At 44.7% G+C, this 17,138-nt stretch overlaps 1 long non-coding RNA gene across 1 annotated transcript; it reads right to left on the minus strand.

Moving 5' to 3' along the window:
* Positions 1-5,624: 5,624 nt before the first annotated feature.
* Positions 5,625-14,675, minus strand: LOC146195116 (uncharacterized). The gene is made up of 4 exons (XR_014705538.1): positions 14,591-14,675; positions 11,301-11,352; positions 6,699-6,858; positions 5,625-5,865 (listed from the first exon to the last, which is right to left on the minus strand). It is a non-coding gene; the product is annotated as an uncharacterized LOC146195116 (long non-coding RNA).
* Between the last annotated feature and the right edge of the window lie 2,463 nt (positions 14,676-17,138).

Genomic DNA, 17,138 nt, shown 5'->3' on the forward strand with positions numbered 1-17,138 from the left:
TGGCGTCAGTTTGGAGTTTAGAAGGAGATGTCGGGATGAAATGACGCACTATGGGCCGCGAGGTATGAAGAAATGTGATCTGGCGAAACGAAGAATCACATTCGGGAGTGAATTTTAAAGGAATATGTTTCTGCAAGAGGCATGTGAGCGGATAGGTTTCGTGAGCAAACTTGGAGATAAAACGCCGGAAGTATGACGAAAGCCCGAATTAGCTTCGGAGTTCTTTCACAGACTTAAAATGTTTGACGCAGTTGACAGCTTTAATCTTCTTTTGGTGGGGCCTAGCATCGTCTTTGTAAACCGGATGCCCAAGTGCAATGATCTTGGGTTTCCCTAAGCGGCACGGCACTACTTATAGTTCGGTACAAGAGCAGCTTTCTCCGTGCTGTTAAGTAAAATAGCTAAACGGCTGTTATGCTCGCAAAGGTCCTTCTGGAATTCATGTCATCTCGTTAAAAAATGCAAATTGCCCCTTCAGTCCACGCAAAAGTTGTCCAAGAATGTTTACAAGGTGGCGGAGCGTTGCCCTAGCCTAACAGCATCACATTAAATTCATATAACCCATATGGAGTCGTGAACGCAGTCTCCTGTCTTTCGAGTGTGTCCGGATCTACAAGTAACCGCACCGTCAATCAACAGAGGAAAAGTAGGAAGCTGAGTGGAGGCGATTCATACCATCATCAACGAGCGGGGCGGGTAAAGATCCTTCTTTGTGATAGTGTTCAGGCGGCGATAGTCGACACAAAATTGCCATGTACCATCTTTCTTTTCACGGGAATCAGGGGCAGCCCACAGGCTCATTGATTCCTAAATAACTCTTTGTTGCAATGGTCAATTATATTACGTTCTGAAAGTGAGACACTATAGGCCGTCTGTCTAATTGAGCGCGCAGACCCGGTTTTTTTCCTGGGGTAGGTGCGGGAAGGTGGAATCGGTGGTGGCTGATCTCAAGTGAAGTCGAACACGTCGACTCGTTTCAAAAAAAATTTCCATCAATATTCGGTGGTCGTTGGTGGGTAGCGATTTGTTTATCATGAATACGAATTGGGAATCAGTCAGATCGGGACGTCAAGTTAGACTAGCAACGCCGTCATTGAAGACGGCGATTTGTACAGGAAGACGTCCTTCAAAGTCGGCGAGTTTGAAACCACGCGGCAATAAGACAGGTTCTTTTCTAAAGCGTGGCACGGGGGCCCTCGTTCACTTGAAAAACGCTGTGGACACACTTTTTCGTGCCGGAAGGGAAGCGCGTGCCACCAGAACGTCACATGCACGGGGAACCACGCCCGACGACTCAACTGGGACGAAGATGGCGGACATCGCCAGAACGCCGGTATCTTTAGCAACAGAAAATGCTTGGACAGCCCGCCGTGATTATTCTAAAGGGCCGATCGAAGGCTAGCGCTTATTAAGTACCTGCCCCTGTTGAAGTCGAGATTTCCGCCACGCAGTTGTACAAAGTCAACTCCCAGAATGTAATGCTTAAAAAGAGGGAGCAACTTATATTCAGCTCTAAACGTGTGGCCCGCGATCACTTCATTTACATAACAAATACCAAGCGGAACCAACAATTCTTTCCTACATTTCGTATAATGACCGTTTTATCCCAACCGAACATAACGTCAAGGCCGAAGCGATTAAAATCAAAACTCATCACGGACACTGTAGCACCAGTATCCACTACGTCTATAACCTAAACACCATTCACCTACACTTCTAGGCGGTTCTTTATAATAATGACAGGTAGAGGAATTGGCAACATTGATGACCTGGCGACCGCACCTCCATAGGCCACACACGCTAGTTTCCCGATGGCTCGAAAAATGGCGGGGAGAGGGCGAACGTCGGGAGCGGCGAACAGGAGGAGTCAGGCTCCGGTAAAAAGCTCGAGAGTCGTTTTGCAGTAATGCGTAGCGGTAGGGGCTCGAAGGGGGTGAGAGGTCGGGTCACGGTTTTCTTTACTGACAATCGATCGACGACTCGACTTTTGGCGGTGGCAGCATGTAACCTGGTTCCAGCGGTGGCATAATCGGTATATGTGGCCGAGCATACCACATGGGTAGCAAACTGGTGGTTCACGGACAATAGTCCTCGGAGACAGGATTGAAGTAATATCAGGTTATCGTTAGTAATTAAAAAGTTGCAGACGTCTTTCGCGATGCTCTTTAAGAGGTGAGGAACTCTGTCTTCTTCAGACATTTTGGGATTCATCGCTTTGCAGATTTTCAGCACCTCCTCAGTGTACGTTCTGTTCATTTTTCCAGGCTCTCGCGCTCGCTGGAGTAAAGTCTTTTCAGCGCATTTTCGTTTAACCGCGGTATCCACAAAACAATCGCGGCTCTACTCTTCAAAGCGGTCCCAGCCAGATAGAGACGCTTCATGGTTCTCAACTCATGTCAGGGATATGGCGCTTAAGAAGAAACAACATTTGGAAGCTTGATTGTGGCATCCCAGCGATTGTACTTGGTCGCGCACTGGTAATTGGTGAGCCACTCGTTCACGTCTTAGCGGCTTGCGGTAGTGGTGCCAAGCAGGTGCCGCTACGCCTTGCTGCCGTGTGTCATGTTCAAGGGCAAACGTGGGAGTCGAGCGAGTAGACGGCTTCAACGAAGTCGGGAATGTTCCGTACCGGCCCACCACATGCCACTACACTGCCGAGGTTTATTTACAGGGATGACTCCGCCTTAGCCTAGTGCATTAACCGTAAGATGGCGAGGTTCTTCTTTCTCACACTTCCTTCTCTCCTTACCGCTACCTGACAGTATTTAAATGGTCGAAGTGCTTCAGTTGCATGCATAATGTTGCAAAGTTCATCGCATTTTTGATGAAGAACGGTTGGTTTAGCTTTTTTTCGGAACAGAAAGCAGTGGCATTTGCACCATTCGCCTTTTCGCGTAATATTGGTGTTTGTCGCTACTCTGGTATTAGGGGCGCAAATTTCACGTGCTTTGATACCGGCGCGTTTAGTTCTTGTAGGTAACGCTTGTGGCGTTGTTTTTAATGCATCGCTATAAAAAAACCGTTGGCATTCTGAGCGAGTCACTGGCATGGCGCTGGAAAGCGATGGCCGGCAGCTGACATGGCCACGCGCTATATTGGTCATAAAGTTGTGGGACGCCATGCGCAAGGGTTCCAGGCCACCAAAGCTGGCAACATGGCAGTGCAAGCCGCAGAGCCGGGAAGCTAACGATGACGGAGATATCCAATAAACGCGCCATTACGACACAGGGACACTCGGCCGTTTGTTTTCGTATGGACGGGTGAAGGGAAATCGAATCCGCCGGTAGCCTTGGATATTGAGTCAGACATGCTACAAGTAGATTGCGCAGGCGCATGGGTATGGCTTGGTTAAACTAGGGCAGTTTACCCTTATCCTACAGCCCAAGCTTCTAAGCCACCAGTTCCCTCTCAAGCTTCTCTCAGCCTCCTAATTGCGAGGAGCGATTCTCAATATCTTGTCCCCACCACTCTCTCGCAGATAGTAACGTGTCGAGGAAATATTGGAATCTGATGGTAGCAGGTGGTTACAATAGGTGGTGTTTCGCTGTGCTGCCGCCGGGAGCCGCCAGAAGGCAGTGAGCTCCATTTGCAAAAAGAAATAAAAAATAAAATCTTTAATGTTCAGATGCAGTTTCTATTTTACCATTATTGGTTCAGGTAAGCATTTAAAGATTTTCTATCTCTATTTGCAACCGTCCTGGGTACTGCTTTAGAGCAGGGGTTTGCGTTAAAGTTTGTAGTGAATAATACTGCAACATTTTTACTTTATCATTCTTCCATATCTACCCAAGTTTCCTCTTTTTGACGGCGCCTAATTGCTTTCAGTTTTCTAGAACATTTGGGGTCGGGAAGTTAATAAATATCAGCCTAATTTCACTTAGAAAGTGCAGATCTGGTGACATTCGCGCTTCGCACTGCGTTTTCCCTGAAGATATTTAAAGATGTCTCTTGAATTCCTTCAGAAAACTCTTGCTTCGTGCCTTTTATAAGTCGCGTGTTTTTTCAACTAGAAACTTGCGACTTTTATTAATGTTCATGCTTTTTCTTCCTACTACAAGCAAAATTTGGATAACAAAATTTGGTCCTATGTCAGTGCTTCCAAGCGATTGAAGACAGCTCCAAAGCAAAGAGTCACTGCCTCGGAACTGTGCCTTATGAGACAATCAGCTGGGTGGGTCGGTACGCTAACATTTCAAAATTTATATAAAATGAGGACTGTAAAAAAGTCTTATTGAGTGCCAGCTAAGCCGTTGCGTTTATTATCCGCAATGTGTCTTCTGTCTTAATATTTGCTCGTGTGCTACGCTAAACGAAGCAGAGCTGAAGTATTTCTTTTTCGCACAAACCTGCATTAAACACGTGACTAGTGCTTTTCTCTTCATATTGGGGCCAGCGTACAGTAGTCCATCAAAATGAGTCCAACTTGGGCTAGTTGGTCATTAAAATGTTCAGACATCGTGACATTGTTGTGCTTTTGGAAATAGACGCAGAAATCAACACGAGGCACTGGAGTTGTTTTATGTGTCTAAGTTTTCGAAAAGCGCAACAATATTTGATCATGTTCAGTAGTGCATTCATTTGGAAGGTTGCGTTGGCTTTGTAGCATAAGCTGCCAAGGTTTAAACTCATTGGGTTCCTGTGGAAGCTGCACTACATGGATATACTTAGATATAGGGGCTGAAAACAAGACCTCTAGGAATTAGCACAGGAAAGAAGCGAAAACAAAATACAATGGTTTGTGAATGGAAAATTGGACCTTTCTTTTAGCAAAGCTGTCTGCGAGGGCATAAAGAGGGATCGGTACGCATCAGAACATACGTGCGTGTTTTTTTTTTTCTTTGTGGAAAAATTAGGGAATCATTTCGGCAGCTCGCACGCTGCTACTTAATACCATAAAGGGAAAGGTACACCCATATGACACTGCGGTCCTGATGCCTGCAGGTAGATTTCATTTACTGGTTGCACAGTCGTACTACAGAATTTGAATGCCAATCGTCAAGTTCTGGGTGGTTCGAAAACATTCGCGAACCAATCATACAAGGGTCACTTTCTATAATAAACTCAGTAGGAGAGCGACGAAGACACAACAGAGTGTTTCCGTCGAGAAATAATAGAATGCGTGGGTAATATTCCGAGTTGCTTTGCAAAAACTCTTCTCACGGTTGGCCTTGCTAGGGCATATTGCTGTTGTCATTGCAGCCGACAGTTGCAAAAAATCATGCACCGCTCTTCCCATGATGAACCCAATGTGTGCCAAATTTTGTTTGCCGGCTACGGCGTATGTTCTGGCTTTAGCAGCGTATGCCGATAAGCATTGTCATTTGTTGTTCGTTCGTACTTGGAACGATCAGTGAATTAGTAAGTAGCTTTATAGCCCAATTATATCTGATGGCGTTCCAAATTCAAGCCTACCATAAACCTAATTTCTGCAGCGTATTAACCTGGTTAGACGATGACAAATTTGTAGGATGCGCTTTCCGCGGTAAACACTTTCTCACAAATATTTCTCCGCTAATAACACAATTTTTTCAGTGGTAAGAATAGAGGTTAAGTTCCTTTGTAGCACGCTACGATCCGTTCCATGCAATAAAAATTTGCGGAGTAAACACCACATGATTGCTGGCCAAACATATTTTATTATCTATCACCCGAAGTGCTAATCAACAGCCCAGAGAAAAAATGCTAAGTGCAGGTCAATAGAAATCAAGGAGATTATCATTATTGCCATTGGTAAGACCCTAGTATTGTCTGCATGATTCTGGCAGCCTCCTGATGTGTCACGCAGGTTTCCCTGTCATCTCCTCTAGGTATACACGGGCAATTGTTTCCGCCCATTTCTCGCGCAAGGCTGTCATTTTGGTCACACTGGAAAGGGAAATAACGCCGCGTTATGCCCAAGAAAAATAATATTTATAGCTGTTTTGATAGGTGTTAGCAAACACCTTCTTATGAAGGGCTTTCTATCTTAAAGCAAACCAAACAGTTGGTTTCAAGTGCAAATTACACCCGTGGAAAAAAATTCTACTTGTGCGCCAGTCATCCTGCACAGGAGGTTGGTAAACTAATATTTCACTAATTGTTATATGAAAGCTTTCATGAATGTGTGTAATGCTTCGGTCGTCACTACGTCCACGACTCCAGGGTGACCACATAGAGATACAGGTGTTGAGAGAAGGACACGAAAACGTTTTTTTTTTTTTTTGCATTGGGCCAGAAGCAGTACAAGAAGGAATTTATTTCTGTGAATAGCCCGTGTCTCGCGAAACTGTAAATAATAAGAAGAAAGGCACGTGAGAGTCAATGGGGAACAAAGTGTATCGCCAAAGCATAGTGTAGGAGCGGAAAGTGACGCAGTGATGAAATTAGGGACCACGGGAGCAGAGAGACGGCGCATTGCATATGAAGGGTGCCGCCAATCTTCAAATAAATCTTACACGCTAATCGGACAGCCATTCCCGCAGTTTCACGTGGTTGGTGATCGCGCGAACAGCGCTAAAATTAATAAGGTGGAACAATAGCGCGTGGAATCTATTGATCGTGATGCAGCACACAAGTTAAGGCAAATGCGTCATCTGCAGAGGTGCTTGTGGAATCTTCCCTTTACATTAGGAATTTGCGCAAAAAGCCACGCTTAAGAACACAATCACCAAATTGTTATCACCCAGTAGTAACGACTATATTAGCATTTCTTTACTTACTTTTGTGAACGTGCATTGAGAAAGGTTTACATCAGCCGTTCAGCTTTATTCGATAGTATCAGCAGTGCAATGAAGGCGTAAACTGTCCGATGACGACGGCGTCGGGATTTGTGCGAAACATTCGGGTACTAATGAAACCCTGGTTCCGATTAAACACAGTCTATAATGAAACAACCGAAATACGGAAACAGAAGCTATAATGAACGACAAGCAATAAAACGACGGCGCCCGTGTAACTCCAGCTAGTAATTAAGCACCGACTACTGCAATTTGGCACTGGTAGTTCAGTGACAGCTGATTGACGGTGATGATGGCAGTAAATTTACAAGTAGCGGTAGTGGCCGTAGTTGCGTAGTGTCTGTTTCCGACTGAAGAACGATAGTACAAAGGATAAAAAGGGATATAAAATGCTGTCGCATTTGTTACGGGAAAGAGTACTTCCATTGCAACAAAATGGTTTTTCTCTCGGCTGCACAGCTGAGCGAGCTCTATAGTAATGATAATTTATTCCTTATGCATGTTTATGTATCTTATATCTCATTCACGCAGCGCTATGACTAGCCGATATGAAAAAAATGCAAAGGTCAAGAGAGCACAGAGCGACAGTGACACAACATTCCTTCTCTTCTCGCATCATCATGATCATCATCATCAGCCTGATTATACCCACTGCAGGGCGAAGGCCTCTCTCATATTTCTCCACTTAACCTGGTTTCGTGTTAGCTGCATCCACTTGACCCCTGCGAACTTCTTAATCTCATCCGCCCACCTAACTTCTCGCACCTGTGAAATGTTTAGTGTAGCACGTGAACCGATTACTTAAACGTAGAAAGAACGGCTCGTCAAGCTATAAAAAACACACGCTCTTCCTGATTTGGTATTATGCTTAGCTTTATCCTATGCAGGTATGGAGCACTGCCCCACCCAAGTTTTTATACTTACCAAAGAGCGGATCTTTAGGAGATCAAACTTAAAACGGCTGTAATGTAGCCGTCCTTTAAGCAGCAAAAGTATAATTCGCACACTTTACTTTGCCGTCATATTGAGGGCACATGATAGCTTCGCATAAATAAATGATAATTTCGGCTTGAACAAAGTACAGAGATTTTATATTCTTATAGGTTTCACTCAGGTAATACGGATGCAGTGGCAGTGATGTAAAATGTACGCACTTACTGTACTTGTTAAAACCGCTTTGTGTATATGCCATTTGGCATCCTTATCTCCGCCAATGATACCCCATTCCATACACTCTAGTTCCTTGAAGAGGACAGCTATAATAGCCCTGCTATCTAGAATTCTAGAGTTAAACGTTGCCAGGTCGGTTTCCAGTGGCGGCCTGTGTGGGATGAGACAATGTTAGCATCCTCCGCTGCGTCACAGGTCTCACCGCCGCAGTATATGCCAATGTCAGTTGTTCCCCAGCCCCTGTGGACGGCCGGAGGTTTATCTGTCTTCGTAGGAGGTTAGGGCTAATTATTAAACGAGACTGGTGAAATCCAATTCTGGTGAGAAAGAGCGTTTTCAGGAGGTGTTCAACAGAATCAAGTCGCACCTCAAATTTGTTTATGCTATGCAGCCAGCCCGAGAATTTTTTTTTCGTTTTCTTTAGCCGACAGAGAATTCCGCGGCCGGGATTCTAGCCACGGTTCCTTTGCACACGAGGCATATGTTTTATCTCTACACCACCGCTTCCATTCAGACATAACAGAATGTACGCGCGGTCAGCATTGAGAGTTTGGGGTCATAAATAGCCTACAAGCGCACGTTTTCGGATATATGAAGACACTCGAACATAGCAACGCCTTAAGTACGAAATGAAGGTCCTTAAGACATAATTTTAGACTTTTGCTGTTTACCCTATTGTCATGAAATTGGCGCACATTTAGGTTAGGTCAGGGCGACGTGAATGGCGTTGGTGCAGCGTCTACGTAGAAAGGTGGAGAACATGCCAGAAATTTCCCCTTTTCCGCACGTGGAGAGCACGTAGCGGCGTAGCCTTGCTCGCATCGGCGTCACCCCCTCCTCATCCCTCGGTGGATACGATGACTCACCTAGAGGAGAGGCCGCTTGTCGCCTCCAGATATTTCGGCGCGCCTTGCCAACGACCACGCCCATGTCGGCGGGAGGAAGAGAGGACAGTTGTGCCACTGAAGTTAGGTGTATCTGCGCGCCTGCCTTGGCGCATTGTAAGAGACAGACGCGGCGCGTCCTATATAGGACGGTTGCGTCGCTTCTGCAAGCTAACCAGTGTTTCAGCGCGTCATGAAGTGCTACTGCTCAAGCCTACTGGTCTGCTAGAGAGCTGCGCTTGTCCGCGGGACAGCCACAGCGTGACCTTTACACGTCGGTTTGCGACAAAGTCCGTTGCACAATTTGTCGTTTTTTTTTGTTCACACTCTATTGTTCATTGTTTATTGCCTGAGAAGACTCTGTGTTTGTTATTAGAGCCTCTCTGGTTGCCTGCTCTGCATTGCTCTTTGTGTACCTCGTGGTCTGTGTTTTAAATTTCATTGCGAGTTCCTCTGCATCCTCCCTTGTTCTATAAAGTTTGTTTTATCTGTTTAGTCTGTGTCCGACCCTTTCTCTGGCTTGAGCCGGCGAAAGCTGGACACGAAACAGCCGTCCCTTTCCGTCATTGCAGGTGGCTGAGCTCCGGCTGAGCTAATCACGCAAGTGGAGGGCAGCTCCCTTCGGATCGGAACTGCTACCCCTCCCCCCACGCATTCTAAGGGTGTCTGAAAGTGTGCGTACCAATGGCGGCGAATCGTCAATAAATAATAATTATTAACGAAGGACACCTATAATTGAATTGTGTTGATATTTTTGAGAATGCAGCAGAGTCTTAGCAACAGCCGCATTCAAATCTGTACCACGCTTACGTGAGACGCTCATGAGCGCTTCTGTTGCATTCAATAATCGGGGAACGCTTAAGTTCAAAACACACTATACTTCAGGACGGCGAGATGAAACATTACGGTGTGCCTTGACAAGGTAGGTCGGTGCGATTGCGTTCTGAAGCTTTTTGTCCGGCATTGCTATCACACACGGAGCCGTACGTGATTGCAATTGTTCACAGCGCTGGTTTTGAGTTTTATTCGAAGTGAAAAACCATTGCGGTAATTGAATATTCTCCTCCTTGCTGAAGAATTTAAAAATAACGCAATTTTGTTTTATTCCGAAAGCAATGCTACTCTAGGTTTCGAGCTTTCAGCGTAGCGTGGCGGTAGCCACGTCTTACCCACGTGACGCTGTGACGTCACCCCGCACGTGACACACGCACTGGCAGGAGCTGCCAACTTGAGTCTCTCGTTTCACATGGGACGGTTATGTCAGAATTCGCCTGCTTAGACCCTGGCATTCACGTTACTCCTATAGGCCACTAGGACACGTTCATACGGCTTGGTTAAAGCGGGCCTTTATATGTGGGCTGAGGAAGAAGAAAAAGAGAAGAACGCTCGGTCACCCGCAGCTAATGCGTTCGCTCAATATTTGGTTCAGCAGCGTTGAAGCCTTGTAGTTTTTTTTTTTTGTTCTCGTATTTAAAAAAAATTAAATTGCCAGAGCGAGAGAGAGAATGGTTTTAGTTAAGCTGAGAGCAATGCAAAAATATGGCACAGACAATTGTAGGCGTAACGTTAAGAGATAGGAAGCGTGCATAGCGGGTCTGAGAAATAACTTCAGTCAATGACATCCTAGTGAAAATCAAGAACAAAACATATGCATGGGCAGCACATGTATTGCGAAAAGAGGATAACTGATGGTCGCTTAGAATAACTAGCTGAATTATAAGGCAAGGAAAGCTTAGCAGGGGGCGGGAGAAAGTTAGGTGTGTGTATGAGGTTAAGAAGATTGCAGGGGTTAAGTAGATACAGCTAGTACAATATTAGAATAGTTGGAGGAGTATGGCACAAGCCTTCGCCCTGCAGGAGGTAAAATCCGGCTGATGATGATGATGAAGTGAACCATAGCGGTGTTCAGAAAAGCATCTGCTCTTTCTCTACATTTTCTCGACCTTATCAGCACGCATTTTTTAAAAACGAGAGAAAGTAAGCAAAAACATTTAAAGCTCTATAAAACGGGACATGTCATTAGTTCTACCACAGGTACGTTAACATTGACGAAAGTGCAGGATACCCACGTTTCTCCTAACACAAAAGCGCGCCCTCTTTGGTGAAGCTGGCTGCAAGATTAATGCTATTTTAGCAACAAACCTAACTAGCAATGACCATCTGAGGCACCTCAAAGATGAAGTTTGTGCAGCACGTTAACCGGATATGCCGATATTTGGAAGATGGGAGGAACAAACTTTAAAAAGAGCGTTCAAAGATGCACATTGGAGGTATTTTGTTCATCCGATTAAAAGAATACAGGTTTTTTTGTATATGTACCTGAGTGTTCAAATTGTGCTCACGTGGTGATACGTGTGGGCTGTAGAAACATTTTCTTTATTCTCACAGCTCTAATTGAACGTCAGCAAAGGAAGAAATCAATTATGGATAAAATATAAAAAAGAAATCGCCCAAACACGCCGTTCCCGATGAAAAGTATGTTTTGTTGCAAACAAATAAATGCGTGACAATATGTTTCCAGAGTACTTACATAAGGTATACATGACACGCGGCCTTCTCTTGCCTCAACTGGAATTTTCATTCTGCAAAAAATAGACCTTTAATCAAGTTTGTAATCGCGATTTTAATTCAGGAAAAAGTCATGAGCAGAATAAATTTGATTTTGTGCAAATAGAATGTTTATCGTGAATTCCACTCGCAGAGTTCGAGAACTTTCAGAGCACCTTTTTCTGCTCTTCTCGGAGCAGGTGTATTCCAAACGCGGATTGGTAACGATCGCTTAACCGAGGTGTCACTGTTGAGCAGTCAAGACTGCACCGCCGATATTGGCGAATACAACCGGAAGTTTTGGCGAGTTATTAATTAGCAGCGCCCTCCATTTCCCGCTACCTGTCGTCGCCACCAGGCGGGATCGATCCTCTGCGCTCCGCTGAAGATCAGTACTTGCTGGTGCTATACATGCAAATTTTCCTCTCGAACTACTATCGATTAATATTTTTATCGACCTCAGCTCAGCGATCGACTGCAAAACAGGGCGCGAAAACATTGTTTTATGTGGTTCTATCTCGTAATATTGGAGCCATTTATTTACTTGTCTGCTAGGGAAGATGGGAAAAGGTGACTCGCGGTTATTCTATACGAAAGATCGCCATCCATCTCTAACAATGTGAGCCTGCGTACAGCTGTGTGAACGTCAATGAAAAAATGCTCCAACCTTTGGCGTAATCAACATTGCAAGAACCATCGGCACGTAGATCTGTGGCAGATTAGAAAACATACGGGACACTAACATGAAGCGCGGATGAGCGCAAGTATAGTGACGCGTTCTTCTTCCATCAGTTCGTGAGCGCCCCTATTGCTCCAGCCGGAACCTGAGTGTTCCAAATACAGAGTAAGAGCGCATATTCTGCGCAGAATTTGGGATTTATGTCGCTGGGCGTGAGGACTGCTCCGGTTCAGCGTTCACCATTAGTACACTAGATACGCAGAAGAGTGCTTGAAGCTTCAGCCTGCTATAGACATGAAGGCCCCTTGAGACATCCAATATCCTAACATGCCAATGTTTTCTTCCTGAATGCCGCATTTTTATTCAAATTCTAGCACCAGATTATTAGTAATATACCAGCGATGAAATGCAATTCGCTTTGATGCTTTTCGTTTTTCAATCTTCTTCATATAAACTCGTGTAAAGCTAATGCTTTGAGAAGCCGGTAATAATTAACCCTTAACCCCCTTAAAAAACCATACTGATCGATCTGTGCCGAAACATTTTGGATGAGCCAACACGAATACGTCTACCAGCCATGTGTGCTTTCGCTCTTGTTGATCCCCTCAAGTTTACTTAACACAATTTTCGTTGCTCTCTCTAACAAGACAGTGGGAAAAGAGAACGGCAACTCTGAGACCAAACAAAAGGTAGCTGGGCTGCAATAATGCGCGAAGCCTTTTTCGAGCAGTTAAGTATGTCTTTAAAAAGAAAGCCCGGCTTAAGCACCTAGAAAGGGATTTTTCGCGATCATACAGACATGCATGATGTATATTGAAGTTTCCTATGTGTCGCAGGGATTGCGCTGTTTCCTCCTGCTTGCCCTGAACAAATGATTTCTTCTTCAACCTCACAAAAATGGCTAGTTTTCTCTCAACAAAATCCATGAATAATAATGAAACTTATTATACACACTTTACTCCACTTTCTGTGTTCATAAAATGTTATAAAATGTTAAAAAGGGCAAGAATGTGCGCGCGACTTAGCTCTTTACTCTCACAATTTTTTAAGGAATACAAGATGTTTTTACGATATGTGAGTGTCAAAACAAGCGCAATAATGTTTCTATATTTTTCTTGATGCCAGAACCCAACGTGTGTCAGAAAGTGCTACGAAACGATTATATGAGAAAGGCGTGCCGCGTCGAAATTCGTGTGTCGTCGTATTGACTAGCTAAGCTGGCTCGTGACACCACAAAGAAATAACCTCGAGCGAGTAGTTTAAAATAAGGCTTTCATATGTTAGCCCCTGCGTAAGCAGTGAAGAATCATGACATGAAATTTCACTTTCAGTTTACGTTTGATTTAACTTTCGCCTATCTCCCAAATCAGGAGCCCAACCAGTATTTCTCTGTACAGTGGCAGTAGCGTAAGCGGGTTAAGTGCTTTTTAACATCATTTTTCACGTCTTGTTCACCATCAAGATAATAGCTAAAATATTTACAGATCCTTCTATGGTCCTATTAAGAAGTTTTTTTTATTTTGTTTCAGCAAAGATATAAAGGCGATCAAATAAATATTCTGCACTTTTCTCAGAATGATTAAAAAACAATGTGTTTTGGTTTGCATGAAAAGTCTTCGTTGCTGATCGAGATCAGAGAGCAAACTTGAGAGCTAAACTGTAGATGCGCATCGCACGTTTTGGCCATTTATATGAATATGTTTATATACCATATGGCATACACTATAATAATGCACCGGTGTCAAAAAACGTGTTTCTAAAACGCACCTTATAAAATTCTTAGGCAGTTTTATCTGTTCATTGGAAACACAACATAGACTTCAAAAGCCCTTTTTTGTCACATATCAGAACCTAAGATGAGTAACAAAAATTTTGTCTACGTGTGAAAGCAGTATCTCATAGTTTACTATAGTAGGCTCGCCATTAAAATGTGTCCAACCATTATGTATCTCGAAGCTCACGCAATGCGGATATGCTAGAACGACGCAAACCTAAAGAGTACAGGGTTGGAAACTAGACAGCCCGTCCTCTCCAGACAACCTGTCCTCTCCGCCTTTGCGCTGCCTGCCTGCCTGCTCTCAGCGGTTCGCTGATTTCAGGAAACGAATTTGCCCTTCCTCTATTATTCGGGATTGGGAGCACTATTCTTGGCGTCCGCTTCGTCTGTGCTAGCGAACTGGTCAAAGTCATGAGTGCGAGGTTGCGGCCGTAATATGCAACCTCAATGGCCTTATGGCGACCGGCTTACACTCTCAAGGATTATTCTGCGTATACCGCGGTGTACAACCAGTGGCGAGTGAATTAGATTAGGCAAACTCTCTGGCCGCTTACAAAGAGACCAATCTCTCTATGTGTCTGCGATAGTGAAGTCGCGTTTGGGCAGCAGGTTCCTAGGGTTCGCAGGTTTGTACACGCTTGTGCAAGAACCGATATATGTACGAAGCCTGCTGTGAAAAGCAAGCATCAAACCGCCTGTTTCACAAGCTCACACCTCGAAACATCGTGCACTCTGAGACGCTGAGCAAGCAGTCCGCAAACGAAAGTAAAAGGCGTAATAAATAGAACTTTTGCAGAAAATAAGCTTATATACTGACCCATCGCACATCGCGATGCCAACAATGCTAAGAAAGCTCAGAAGAGGAAGGGAATTCATGACATCTCGAGACAAGCCTAAGTATAGAGAGGAGACGCGCATGGTACGCACTTTGAGCAACGTCTGCTTTTCATATCCTTGCAAGTGAGTGACAGTGGCACCCGGACATTGGTATTTGCTCAAGCGAATTTCTCTAAACTCGGAGGTTTCACTGCATATATATCAGGTTGTCATAAAAATATGGCCTTGGTTATAGGTCGTCGCCTTTTCAAATTTTTACTAGGCAGCTCCCAGCGCACATTCCGGGTCGCTATGGTCATTGGCAGATGTTTTCTATAAATATTATATTCACACGACCGAAAAATTGTAGTGTTCAGGGTCAAGCCGAAAAATCGAGTTGGTTCGTAGACAGCCCTTTTAATAAAGAAAAATGACCCATGAGACAAACTTCGAGCTTCCCCTTTGACTGTAGAGTGTGAACCCAGGACGTAGCCTTTGTTTTTCTCCTCGAAATCTCCCTCATGGAGAATATTTTGCTTGACGTTTCATGCAACAAAACGAAATATACATGTTGTTTGTACATTTTGAGTTTATGTGCAAGGGAAATATTTTACTAATACCAGAGTCCTTCAATACCTCTAGCGGTCATGAAACTCCCGCCTAAGTTCGGTAGGCAAACAAAAGCGGCCACGAGGGACGCTGCCGTCGATCGCGGAGCCGCCAGCAGTCAGCCGCCTCGGTAGCGTACGGTATGGTTGCAGGCTAAATTCTTGTTATTACGCGCGTGCTATTATCTCCTGCGTTTTTTTTTTTTTACATTTTGCGATATGAAGGCGAGGCCGTGTATCCGCTGCATATTCATTATCGTAGTCAACTTTACGCTTGTGTGAAGAAAGGGCTGCTGGCCTATACACAGCTCCCTCCTTACTCTTGATCATCTCGTTTTTATGGAGAGGTTTTGCATTTTTATAATGAGACGCTGAAAAATTGCCGAAGGGGTGGTGTGCTGCGCTTGGTTTGCTCGCCAGGCTTGCTCATGAGGCCGAGCTACCTGAGCACAGGTTTAATGGTACGTTGCTTCCCATTAATAAAAGCTGATCACTGGTCGGCTTGGGGTTTTTCTGGATGGTTCATTCATAAATAAGCGTCTGAGACTGTAGGCTAAACGCTGAAAAGTACCCTTTTGGTTGCTTGCTGCGCGCGGAACCAGGCGCTTACCTTTAGGAAGCACAGTGCATTCGATCTTGGTCGCGGTACTTGCACAGCAGATAATATTTTCATTTATTTTTTTGTGTTTATTAATGGGCAATTTGGCAGGCACAGGTTTACCACTTTGCGGCCTATTTCTAAAGGGAAACTGCTATGCGACACGGAATCACCAAATTCTAGGACTCCGATCGAACAACGCCGTTCTGCATTTCGACGTCCTTACGTACACGTTACAGCACCATACCATGGTGTTCACCATGCTAATGCAAAATACTTTTTCAGCTTCGCTGCCGCCGCCATCAGCTGTATACATGCGCCAAAAAAAAAAAAAAAATCGAGCACCTCGTGCAGAATGAACCATGCATTCATATGCGCTCACGTAATGGTGACAGCTGATCAGAAGTGAGGAACACGGCGAATAGTTTCTAAATACAGTACTTTACTGGGGCGACTAGCGCTCACAAAGAAACGCACATTAAGCGGCCCAGATAGCAACAAAGTGCTAGGCGGTCGTTAAAGAACTGATTGCCTGCCACTCTCAGTGGCGGTGGAATTTGCGGTGCTGTTCAGTGTATTTCCCTCGACTTTCCTCCGCAATATCTTTGGGATTCGAGCCGATCTAAATAAAAGAATACAGAATTGTTGTTTGAACTACGATAACACTGATAAGGCCGCATAAAAAGGGCTGTAACAAATATAGATTTGAATGGTATGCGGTAATACACACAGTCGTTCCTAACAATTATTCTTACAAGAGTGAACAAAATGCAGGCCGCATTGGAGCAACAATGACATAGTCCGCCAATGTTTAAATGGACGAGTACGTGATTTTGCCATTGGTGAACACTGTGGGGGCCCTTCGAATACCTTCTCAAAAGCTGCAGGATTCAGTTTGGGAACATTTTGGAAGGCACGCATCTTAACCAAACGCACCGAGCTTACTATAAAGAATGATGTCCCTAGTGCCGAAATATTTCTCATGAACATGCATGTTTGGGGAGTCAATTCAGAGGTCAACAGCTCATATTCGGTAGATGGCACGTCTCCACTTCTGTAGGCATCGAACGGGAAACAAGAAATCCAGACCTCTACGTCATCGGTCCCAGAGCAGTAGCGGCAGCTTATCACAAAACAAGTGACGGAATCGTTCACAAAACGAAACGGCTTTCCCAAAATAAGCACATACGGATACATCGACACTGTGTTAAATAAATGGCCGCAAAACGAAGCCACTAAACCCGCAACCTCGCTTTTCGCCCCGTGCACGCACAAACACATGCACCTCGATTGACACCAGCGCCGCCCTTTCGACCGCTCTGGGTAACGTACCATGCTCTCTC

Source organism: Amblyomma maculatum, chromosome 3, assembly GCF_055883805.1.
Source record: "Amblyomma maculatum isolate TAMU_Amacu chromosome 3, ASM5588380v1, whole genome shotgun sequence".
Lineage (NCBI taxonomy): Eukaryota > Metazoa > Arthropoda > Arachnida > Ixodida > Ixodidae > Amblyomma > Amblyomma maculatum.